Source organism: Pinus tabuliformis, chromosome 5_2, assembly GCF_031772625.1.
Source record: "Pinus tabuliformis cultivar Carrire ecotype Pingquan chromosome 5_2, CPIR1, whole genome shotgun sequence".
NCBI lineage: Eukaryota > Viridiplantae > Streptophyta > Pinopsida > Pinales > Pinaceae > Pinus > Pinus tabuliformis.
Window position 1 is genome coordinate 300,226,744 of NC_142306.1, and position 12,310 is coordinate 300,239,053.

General features: G+C 41.3%; 1 pseudogene across 1 annotated transcript; it reads left to right on the forward strand.

The window, feature by feature from the left end:
- Positions 1-1,624: 1,624 nt before the first annotated feature.
- LOC149158734 (protein PLASTID TRANSCRIPTIONALLY ACTIVE 16, chloroplastic pseudogene) lies at positions 1,625-2,629 on the forward strand (annotated as a pseudogene). The gene is made up of 2 exons (XR_016261232.1): positions 1,625-2,172; positions 2,213-2,629. The product of XR_016261232.1 is annotated as a protein PLASTID TRANSCRIPTIONALLY ACTIVE 16, chloroplastic pseudogene (transcript).
- The last annotated feature ends 9,681 nt before the right edge of the window (positions 2,630-12,310 follow it).

A 12,310-nucleotide genomic window follows, 5' to 3' on the forward strand; every position in this document is an offset into this window, starting at 1 on the left:
AAAAAAAAAAAAAGAGAAAGAAAAATAAAAATAACACTAATTTCCATTGGCTAATTGTAGGTTGTAAGAAGGACGTTTCATGACAGGAGGAGCACTCAAATCAAGATCAAAGGAATTTTTCTTGTGCCTTCTACAGGAAGCTCTGTATTTCTACAGGAAACATCCTGTAGAACCTTTGACGAGCCAAATCCAATTTCAAAAGTGAATCTAATGGTTGGAATCTGTTGATTAGGCCTACAAGCACTTGTGTGTCCATCCCTTGCCTTTATCCATCATTTTTTTCCACCTCCTTGTGCTTCTCATTGTGTTTCTACAGGAACTTCCTGTAGAAATTGTGGAAACTAGACATGGATTTCCAAAAAGTGGTTTGGCGAACATGGTAGCTTCCTCAAGGGTTCAGAAGTCCTCATGCAATCTTCCAACTCCTCCTCCATCATCTCCATACCTGCATCACAGCCCAAGCTCAGTTTTTCCTTCCATGCAAACATTTGCAAAAAGCCTTGAGGCAAAAATCCATAGAACAAAATTTGTTTTTGCCATAACTTGAAAACCATGCATCCATTTGACAAACCGTTTTATGGGGAATTGTACAAGGGTGATGGCAACATGCTTGAGCAGTTTCAGCCAATTCCGGTGCACGGTTTCCAAGAAATCAGCCTCCATCGCCATCAGCCATTTTTGAGTTTTCTCCATATCCGTGCATCCATTTTAAAACTTGTTTCATGTGGATATGCATATGAGTGATGGTAACCTACCCAAGCAGTTTCAGCCAATTCCGATGCACGGTTTCCGAGAAATCGATCTCTGAAATCTTCAGCCATTTTCAATTTTTCTCGAAATCCGTGCATCCATTGATCATGATTTTGCTATGGGAGGTGCATCATGATGATAGAAACATTCTCAGCAAGTTTCAGATCAATCCGCTTTACCGTTTGGGAGAAATGGTGAAAACAAGTTCTGGTTCTATGACAATGCAGCAGCAGCAGCTTGAACGTGCAGATTTGAACGTGGAAACAATCGTTTGGAGCTTAGATCTTGTCAGAGGACACCTGCACAAGGAAAAACAACCAAAAATTAGCAGCCAAGCCACATGCAATCAGAAAAACCAATGCATGCAGCAATGACAGGCCACAATAGCTCACGACAGCCATTCAACTTCGAGGTATGTGACTGAAACTCATTATTCTATTGCATAAATATAATTTAAAAACTGCATGAATTAATGGAATGGGGGGGTTAAGCCACGAATTATCAAGGTTAAGCTGATTGTCTTCTCTAGAACTTAGCCGGCAGTCACGCAGTACACATGGACAGTTGACTCACGTGAAAATTTAAAAAACAAGAAGTGTTGGCCGTTTGAACTCTAGTGCAACTGATCCAGAAGAGAACATGCAGTTCATGATAGCACTGCAGTCTGCATGTGGCCACGTATGCCTGGCCACTTCACTTCCTCACCACGAATCACGCTGTAATTGAAAAACAGGCTCGGCTGACTCTCACCACCCGCTGATTCATTTGCACCTGCAATGTTCTTAGCCGAAGTACGCATCCTCTGCTCCCACAATCTATTAACTTGTCATCCTCCACCAAGCTTTCTCGGCCATATTTTTTTAAAAACCCACCTATGCAAGGGCGTTCTACAGAAAATGGATGGGTCTTCTACAGGAAGTACAACACAGCTTTCAAAAGCAGAGAAAATGGATTTTTCTTCGACAAATTTGGAGTCCCGAGAAAGATAATTGCTGCAGAGGATGCCAAGCATCCTAATGCAGTAGAATTCAGTTTTGAGGATATTGAATCCACAGCTAAAGCCATCGGAAATGCCAGTAAAGCAGTGGTATCAATAGGACCCACAGAGGATGGACCTAGTTCCAAAGTTACTACAACTGATGCTTTGAACGTTATTGAAGAAGCCAAGCTAGCAAATGTGAATCATATTGTTGTGTTTACGAATCTGATGGAGGGTCTTCAAATGTTCTTGATGGAATCTCTTCATTTTTCAGCAACTTGTTTGGAAAATCAGAAATATCATTATCAGAGCTTACTGAAAGAATTGTGGAAATGGGATTAAGTTACACTATCCTGAAGGCCAGTTCCACAGATGATTTTATTTCAGAGAAAGACTGCAACCTTGTTCTTAAGGCGGAAGGAAGTGCAGACGTAAACAACAAAGTAATCAATGCAAATTCAGCATTGCATTCCATGGTTTAAGGTTTCAAAGACACAAGTTGCATCTGTGGTAGCTGAGGTTTTCGCAAACACTTCCATCTCAGAGAACAAGACTATTGATGTTGCAGCCAGCCCTTCTGCACCTTGTCTGCCAGTTTATGAGCTTTTAAGTGCCATTCCAACAGATGGAAGAAAGGAAGTTTTCACCGAGGCCCAAGCGAAAGCCAAAGCTGAAGAAGAAGAGCGCATAGCTGCAGAAAATTCACGAAAAAAACAGGAGCTTGCTAAACAACTTGAAGCAAAAGCAAAAAGGCTTGCAGAAAAAGAAGCTGAAGCCACTGAACTCGCTGCCCAAGTCAAGGCAGGTGCTGCAACTACTTCATTCGATTATTTTGCAAGCAAGGCTAAAGCATTCGGTGTAGATATTTTTGGGGCAAGGCAAATGATGACAAGTTGGTGACAAGCCAAAAAAGCACAACCCTACAGATGTATCCAACAACATCAGCGATTGGAACACTGGCATTAAACCAAGTTGCCAAAACAGAGGGGGACAAAACCACACTAACACCCAGGGAGAAAAGACTACAGGGTAGAATGGAAAGGACTGAACAAGTCCACGTCAGTGAGGGCACCTCTAAGGTAGCCACAGCCAAGCTGAAAGGAAAATCACCCACATCCAAGCAGGATATAGTGGTGCTGTCTGTTTCTACAGGAAGCCAGAACTCAGTTACAGGACTTTCTACAGGAAGTTTGGAAAAAGGGCAGCAAAAGGAGAAATTGGCCGAGCTTTTAGCTAAGGAGGCCACCAGGGCCATCAAAGATGAGGAGAGAGATTGGTTGCTCAGAGGATGAGCAACACTTTCAGTAGAGGGGTGATGATGAGCCCCAAAAATGGGCAATTATTTGGGCTCATTCAACCTCCTAATTTGACTTAATCCACCATTTTCATTAGTTTATTGCATGTTTTTGATTATATTTATGTTAATAGAGTGAATTTGGTTAGTCATTATGCCAACAAGTCTAATGGGTGCTTTGTGTAGCCTTTTTGGTCAACTTGGAGACAAAATTGAAGGTCTTAATGAGCACTTGGCAGCCAAATTCGTGGGAGAACAAGCTAGAGGATTTGTAGGAAGGTGTCCCCTTCATTTATGGGCCCTTACCTCGAATTCTCCACCATCAGCTCGGAGTTCAAGGGCCACTGAATCAATCAGCACAAGGGCAGCCAAGCAAGTCAAGTAGGACTACTGTTAACTCCAAGTTTTGGGCAGCTGAGTCCCTAAAGTTTAGGAGGACTGTTGGGTCCTCAATTTGTATAAATAAGAAGGCTTAGGGCCTCATTTTGGTTAGCCAGTGGATGTTAGCTAGTTAGCCAATAGATAGTAGCTAGTAGTTAGTCATTTCATAGCCTTGTTGTAGTCATTTTGTAATTCGATTTGTAGGCAATAGATTAGCTTTGCTTTCAGCTCATTCTCAAGCTCTCCTTGTGGACAGTTTTGATGTAACTCTTCATTCTTGATTAATAAAGATGAATCCAGCTTTGCACCAGCTCTAAATCTCTCTTGGGAGGCTGTAGCTCTTGGGGTTGGGCCCATCTCAAGCGCCCAGTACCTCCCTTGTTTATCTTTTTGTGTGTTCGCTGCATTCTTAAAATAAAATCTTCTCTTTAGATATAATTCGTGCTTTGTTACTTAGGTTGCTTTTGATGGTTGAAGTAGCTTTTTATGTTTAGGATGGATTGGTAGGAGTTAGTCATGCATTTATATCTCTTTGATAATGTTTTTTTCACATGCTGTACGTGATTCTTGTCATGAATAAGGTTGTTGTTCACTGATCTCATTAAACTGTTAGATAGATCATCTAATATTTTGATTGTATGCAAGACGTAGTTGGTTTGATCAGGTAAACACTATGCAGGGCACCTTCATCACCTCCTCGTTCATCTGAGCCTCGTCCAGATCAGCTCCTCCATCACCAAGTCTGTTTCCTCATCTCCCATCTGCTCTTTTGCCACGTAACCCTACCTTCTTTCTTTTCCATTGCCTAAACCTTCTTTGATGCAAGCTAGACTTCCACACCCTCTCATCACCTCATCCCCTAGTCATTGGGTCATTCCAGGCCCCTACCCTACCTCCCTACCCATTCATGCATTCTCTCCCACTCACCTATCATTCAAAAACCCAATCACGAAACATCCTGTAGAAGAATTACAGAACATCCTGTAGAACTTCTGAACTTCCTGTAGAAACCCCTGCAGACTTCCTGTAGAAGTTCATAAACACGGTTTCTTGGCAGCCAAACTTTGTGAGACTCTCTGGAAGGGTGTTAGGGACCCTTTAGACCCTCTCTGAACCTTCCCAACCTTTCCCAAGCGCTTCTCCTCCTTGATCCACCTCTGCACAATGAAAAGCTAGTTAATAGCACATGCATGATAATTCTAATAACTTAATCAAAAATACAAAAAGATGTTTTCTTCAGATAGTGATAACTTAGACACACGCATTTTACCTTCCTATAAGTAATGGCATCTCTTTCAGTAGTTTGCATGCTCTCCTTTGCGTCAGTAGGACTAGCTGGTAGAATTAGGGTTTGCTAGGGTTTGCGTTCCTTTTTGGCTTTCATTTTCTTTTCGCAATTAGATTAGCTTCCTTCGAGTTAGCTTTCATCCATCAATTAAAAAGCTTCTTCTAAGAGCTCATAGAAGTTGGCTTAAGCTCCTAGCGGACTTCTGCCAGCTGACCAAGTGATAGCTGCGGCAAGAGCTAGTACTTGTGAATACAGCACCGTCGCTTCCAAGTTTGTTACGAACTACCAGGTTGATAAAATTAAAGAAGGGAGTTCCAGGAGTTGTAGCATTATTGCTACAATACTGGGGCCCACCATAGAGATTGGCTGAAAATATGTAGTATTTCCCCTTTGTAATCCCGCAGAACACCTCCTATACCTGTAGGTCCCGGATTCCCCCGAGAAGCCCCATCAAAGTTGAGTTTATGAAAGCCTGTCGGTGGAGGAATCCAGGCATTCATGGACGTGCCTTGTTGTTGTAGCTGGTTCAAAGAAACAATGGTGGTTCCTATCTCAATGCCAAATGCCTTCAGAATTTGCAAGTCACAGACTAAGAAATCCTTATTATGTTTAGCTTTCCCTCTGGTGAGAATTGTTTCTCTTATGTTTTGCAGAATTGTGCCTTTAATAAGTTCTATGTTTTTTGTTTTGTTTTGGAACACTCTTCTGTTTCTTTCTTTCCATGCCATCCACACTATAAACCCTGGGATAAGTTTCCAAATTGTATTAACCATTTGGGTTTTGGAGAAATTACCTCTCCAATTCTCTATAACTCTCCTGAATTGAGTTTCTTACCTTGTCCGTCACCTTAAATATGGATTCCATCCAATTCCAGAGGCTATCTATTCATTCACAATTATTGAGGAGGTGATTCATGGTTTCCTCCTTAATTTCACATAGGGGGCAATGTGAGGGGCCTATGAACCCTTTTTTCCTAAGTTTCTCCCAAGTAAGCGTTCTTCTGTGCATCAAGAGCCAGAGGAATGTTTTAATATTCAGCCAAAGTTGTGCATCCCAGACTTTACTGTACCACTTGAAGGTTTCCTTATGTTCATTTCCTTCTATATAGACTCTTGCTTCTTTGAGTGAGAAGTGTCCCCCCTCGAGCTTACCTCCAGCTCTGTTTTCAGTGCTCTTATACTATTATTTTCCCCTTCCGATGGTTCTGTATCACTGAATAACCACATTCTCCATGCTTGGTCATTCTCATTTGGTTTCCAGTAATGGTTTACTGTTGTCCTCCCTAGCTCCTGGCTTCTTCTTTGAATGTTTAAGAATTCAGGGCTTTCCAGCTTAGGTAATTGTTGCCAAGCATCTTCCCAGAATAGGGCATTCTTTCCATCTCAGACTTCCCAAAAGCTCTGTTCCTGAATTATGTGTCGATTAGTTCTAGCAAGGTTCCAAATTGGAGAGCCATCAGGGGTTTCTTGCATCCTGATCAAATTTTGCAGGCTGTAGTTATTAGCATATTTTGCTTTCCAATGTTTGGCCCAGGGTAAATTGGGTTCCTTTAGCCACCTCCACCATAATTTGGCTCCACATGCCCGGTTGATTGTGAAGGGGTCCTGCAGATTTAACCCACCTAGGTGTTTGGGTTTGCAGATCTTATCCCATGCCATTAGAGACCACTTCTGCTTCCCTGAATTACCCGACCAAAGAAACTCTCTTTGGATGAATCAGATTTTCTGAAGAACACCTTTAGGTGTTGGGAGAATGGAAAGCATGTAATGCAGAATAGCCTGGAGGATGGATTTGGTGAGGACTAGGCGGCCTGCAAAGTTAAGGGTTATGTGCGTCCAATGATGACATCTTTTCTCTAGGTTGGCAATAATTCTTTCCCAATGCAATTTTTGCCAGGGTCTGTCAGTCAGCGGAATGCCGAGGTATCTTGAAGGGAGGTTGCATCTTTTGAAACCTAGGATGTTAGAAAGATTCTTCTGGAAAACAAGGTGCGTATTGAAAAAGAAAATAGAAGATTTAGCTAGATTAAGCTCCATACCTGAGGCCATACTGAAGCGATTGAGAATATTTTTGAAGCCAAGAGCTTCTTTGACCAAGGGCGTACCATGCAGCATTGTGTCATCGACAAACTACTGATGTGTAGTTGCAGGGCTTGAGGGCAAGGGTTGGAGTCCCTGAATAATTCCCTCCTCTTTTGCTCTACTGATTAGCCGGCTTAGCCCTTCCATTAGAATAACAAACAGAAAGGGAGATAGGGGGTCCCCTTGTCGTAAACCTCGGGAGGGAGTAAACTGGGCTGTTGGAGCTCCATTAACCAGGATTGAAAATCTGGTAGATTTAACTAGGGCTAAGATCCAGATTACCCATTGTTTCCCAAAGCCGAAGGCTTCTAGAATAGCCTCCAGATAGTTCCAATTTACTTTATCATAAGCCTTTGATAGGTCCAACTGCATTAGCATGCCTGCTTTTTTCTGAGTTTAAAGAGTGTGAATCATCTCTTGAGCTAGCAAGATGTTGTCCATAATCTGTCTCCCTTTTACATAGCTTGATTGTTCTTCTGAAATGATTCCTGGAAGAATTGGTTTTAGTCTGTTGGCTATGACTTTAGAAATAATCTTGTACAAAACATTGCACAGTGCAATTGGCTGAAACTTTGACGGAGTATTAGCTTCCTCCTCCTTTGGAATAAGGGTAAGGAATGTAGAATTGAGGGATTTGAGGATGGAAGAGGAACGTCGGGAATCCTCTACCACTTCCCATACCTCTGTCTTGATGATTTCCCAACACGCTTTATAGAAGTCGATGGTGAAGCCATCCAGCCCAGGTGCCTTACCATTTGGCATATCTTTCACAGCCTCTTCTACTTCTTCCAAGGTGATTTCTCGATTTAAAGCCTTGTTTTGATCCTCAGTGATGAGCTTGGGGATAGAAGTTACAAGTTCTTTAATAGCTGCCTCTCTATCAATCTCAGGTTCCCTAGCAATCTGGCTGAAATGATTTATGAGAAGGCTCGAGATCTCCTGATGAGTTTGAACTGAGGTTCCCTGATCATCTTTAATGCTTAATATTCTATTAGCACCTCTGTGATCAATGGCAGATCTATGGAAAAATTTAGTGTTCTGTTCACCTTCCTTAAGCCATTGTATCCTGGATTTTTGCTTCCATAGCACTTCCTCCTGTTGGCATCTGGTCTGCCAGTCCTGCATGAGTTTTTGTTCTATATTCATAGTATCTTGGTTAATATTTCCTTGGATCCATTCCTTGTGAATTTGTTCCATTTGCTCCTCTAGTTTCTTTTTTTCTTTAAATATGTTACCAAATACTTCCTGATTCCATGATTTTAGTTTAGCTTTGATCTGTTTAAGTTTAGCTTGTAGAATGAACATTTTAGTTCCTCTTATGCCTAATGGTTCATTCCACCATTGTTCAATTTTCGGAATGAACTCTAGATGAATGAGCCAAAACTTTTTCAAATCTGAATGGTTTATTCCTAGGTGTGCCTTGGATAGCTGCATTCATTATTATTGGCTAGTGGTCCAAACCTCCACTCGGCAGTATGTCTGACTCCACAGTGATCCCATCCAGGAGAATGTTTTCTATCACTAAGAATATGTCCAGTCGAGAGGTGATTTGCCTATCACCCCCTCTTTTGTTGTTCCAAGTGAAAGCTCCACTCTTGGGGAAGATGTCTACCAGCTTGGCTGATTTAATGAAGTCTTTGAAAGCTTCAGTAACCCTGTTGAGCATTTTGATACCTCCTTTCTTTTCCATGAGCGCAGTGATCATATTAAAATCCCCTCCAAAGATAGCTTTTGCTTGAGGATATCTTAGCTGCAAATTGGATAAAGTGCTAACCATAGCAATTTGGTCTCTAGTTTTTGAGGGCTATAGACATTTGTGCATAGATATGTTTCTGGATTCCCTACTATTTGGACTTCTATTGAAATATGAGATCTAGCCGCTTCAGAGGAAACAAGCTATATAACCTGTGGATTCCAAAGAATGGCCATGCCCCCTTCCCATCCACTACTTGTTGTTTCTAGGTAGTCCATTCGTTTACCTAGTTTTTTACTAATGTTGGCCATTGTTTTGCTAGAACAATTAGTTTCTTGCAGAAACAATATGTCTGGTTGTTCCTTCTGGACTTTCTTCTTTAGTAAACACTATTTTTTTAGGCTATTTAGCCCTCTAGCATTCCATGAAAGTACTTTCATAATGAACACAGTTTAGGAGGTTAGTGTGAATGCCTCAAGGGCTTTCATCTTACTTGAATTTAGGAGCATCTGTCCCAGTTCTTGTAATGCCTCATTGTTAGTCCTTCTTTCTCTTTTTTTCCAGTGCTTTGAGTTGGTGGAGGTTTGATGCAGTCCCTACACTCTTACCCCTAACCCTTTTGCTGTTCCCAAGCTCTTTCTCTGCAACTCCAGCTCTGCTTGTTGTCTTGCTATGAATAAGTTGTTGATTCTGTTTACCTCCTCTTCTGATATGTGTTCCATTCCTTTCTATTTCTAGTCTTATCCCATATTTGGTAGATCCATACTTCTTGTTCAAGCATGTCGCTTAGTTCCATATCCTCGAGCCCTATTTCACTGGTTATCATCTCTGAATCTTCTTCTAACCCTTCTGTTGGTCCCTGAGTTTGTGGGATGTTGCTCGTTGGCTTAGAAATAGGTTCTTTCATTCCTGGTGTGGCTGTGGGTTGGCCTTCTTTCAATGACTCACTCTCTGGATTGTTGTCCTCTGACTCCATGTCTGATTCTAACACCTCAAAAGTGTTGCTTGTGTTTATGAGGGAAGTGCTTGCTTTGTTTTGTCATTTTTTGTTTGCTCTATGTCTTGCATTCGGTCGAACAAAGGCTTCCTTATTCTTATCTCCTTTGTTCTCCTTGGTTTTCTCCATCATTTTGTTCACTGGACATTCTCTGATCAAATTTCCATGCTCATGACATTTCCTACAGCGAAATGGGATCTGCTCATAGTTATAGCTTGAAAATACACTTCATCTCTGTATTCCAACCATAGGCCCTCATGAAGTGCCCCCTAAACATCCATTTTTACAGAGATTCTAGAGCAGGAAGTATATATTTTCTGTAATGTCGCTTCTGAGGCTTTGATGAAGGTGCCTAACTTGTTGTTGATCTGTTCCAGTGCTGCATGTCCCTAATAGTCAATCGGTAGGGAGAATAAGCGAATCCAGACCAGTACCTGTTTAAAGGTTTCTTGTTCTAGCGCAAAGTTGGGTTTCCATGGTCGCATGTAGAGACCTGCTGAGGCAAAGAAAAATGGTCCTCCATCAAATATTCGATCCTTGTCTTCCAGATTGGAAAAAACCACTGTAAAGAATCCTTTGGCCCCTAAGTGTAGTCTTACATCTCCTTTGGGTTTCCATTGTTGCTTTATCCACATGCACAGTGCTCGTTCTGTTGGCCAGAAACCCATGAACCTACAGATCACTGCATGTTCTGCCATGTGGTCACGGTACACCTGAAGTTCCGGATCAGAAATTATTACCTGTAGGGTATCAGTGGCTTTGGGCTTGCACGGTCCCTGGGTTTCTTTCTTCTTGGTTGCCGACATTGTTCCTTCCTGTCCTGCCTTGGCTTGGTTTAGATCCTCGTTTTCTTTTGATTGTTCCTCCTCAGGCTCGTTTCCTTGTGAAACCTGTGCTGGGAAAGGTTTGTACTGTCTCTGTTCACTGTACTATTGCTTCCAATGATTTCTTTCTGTTTCTTGGTATTTTTGCTCTCATTGTTTCGCTTTCCTTTGTTGGTCACATCTTCCTTGCCTGACTTCTCAGAACCTAATATTTGCACTCCGTCCAGTGCAGTTTTCTCCTTGTGCATTATTACCTGTTTGTATGATGGGTCCCAATGGACCCCGCTTTTTCCATCTGTAGGGTCAGAATCTGCCCTCTTCTGCGAAGCTCTGCCGCTCTGGCTCTGTCCTCCTCCAGAGTTTGTACTCAGGCTGCAGTTTGAACAGTTCTCCTTCAAACCCTAGTCGTCGCCCATCCCCTTAGTTTTTTATGTGCATGTCCTTCCTTGGACAAATGGAACTATCTAAAATCACTTTATCGACTTAGGATAAAAGATGTGCACTTTTTAACTTAGGCTTATTTTTATAATAACTTAGCCATTTAGGCTTAAGCCCTTCATTTCTTATCACTTAATCCCCCTTTCACACTCATGGAGTCTTAGCCCTCAATACTCTATTGTCTAACTTGTTATTATGTAGTGGTGTATTTTATTAATATGCCTGTGATTTAATACTTACAAAACTAGGCTCTTCGACCTCAAAACATATCAACATAACCACATTAGCCTAAAACACATATCTACATGGACTTACCAGCCCTCAAATAGTTCTTGGTCACTAGGATAAACATTATATGTACATCATGCTATGACCTAAATCTACCTCAGGCTGAGAAAGGCAGGTCTAAGGTAACATCAAACCACACTTAACATGGTAGCTAGCCTTACCAGGTTGGGAGAGGGCTCTCTCCTTGTCAATCTCAGGAAAATATGGCCAATAAAGCTTGAGATGACTAATATAAAGACTAATTTTAGGCTAGGTATATGCTCAGAGGAGTTTGATTGAATTGAATGTTGTTTTGCTGACGCAAATGTCAAAGGCAGATTTGGGTTGGGGGAATGGACACAGTCTTGCAGTGGTTTCTGTGGGGTGAGGTAGGAAAATGGTTTATTACTTTGAAATAAGTGAGATGGAGAGTCTTAAGACTGGTAAGGAGTTGGAGAGGGCATGAGAGTCTCAGGAATCCTCTTCAAATAGTTGAAAATATGAATAACGAAACAAACCTTAGGTAGAGCACTACAACATCAATGAATTCTACCTTTATCCTTGATTCATTTAGTTAAGCTGAACAGAGAGAGATGATGGCATACATAAACACATGTAAACTTGAATTACAGAAGGAAAAACAATACCAAATCAACTTGCCACAAGAATCCCACAAAATGCTGCAAACCCTAGTCTATTCCTTTGCCAAACTAGAGAGATGGATGTACAATAATGCTCAAAGCATTCACAAGAGTCCAACCTTTAAAAATGACTGAAAAGTACTAGATATAGGCAACAAAAAACTCATGCTAGGCTTTAGGGGTCGAATTCATGAGTTTAGGAGCTGTTTCAACAAGATCTAAACTAAGAACTAAAAAGTAGGCAGTGGAACAGCTTGCCTCTAAAACCTAGGAAACTGATTCATTCAGTTCAAAACTACCTATTCATGATGTATCTATCTCCATGAGTGAATTTTCAACATTTTACATCAAATTCCATCAAGTTACATCAATTTACATCATAATTTTGACCATGAGAGAGATAAAAGTCAAACTGAGAAAAAACTAGGCGAAAAACAAAGTTTTTGGCAAAAAATGACAATTTTCCATCCTGTGCACCGTGCCACTGTCCCTGTACATAGCGCCTTTTTGCAGCTGCTTCTGGAGGCCTTCCCGTGCACCAAATGTTATAAAATTATATATTACGGAGCAATGGAACACATAAAATATTGCAGAAATATAAACACAGAAAACACATAAAATAAGAGAGACACAGATATACGTGGTTCACCCAATTTGGGCTACGTCCACCCCAAACA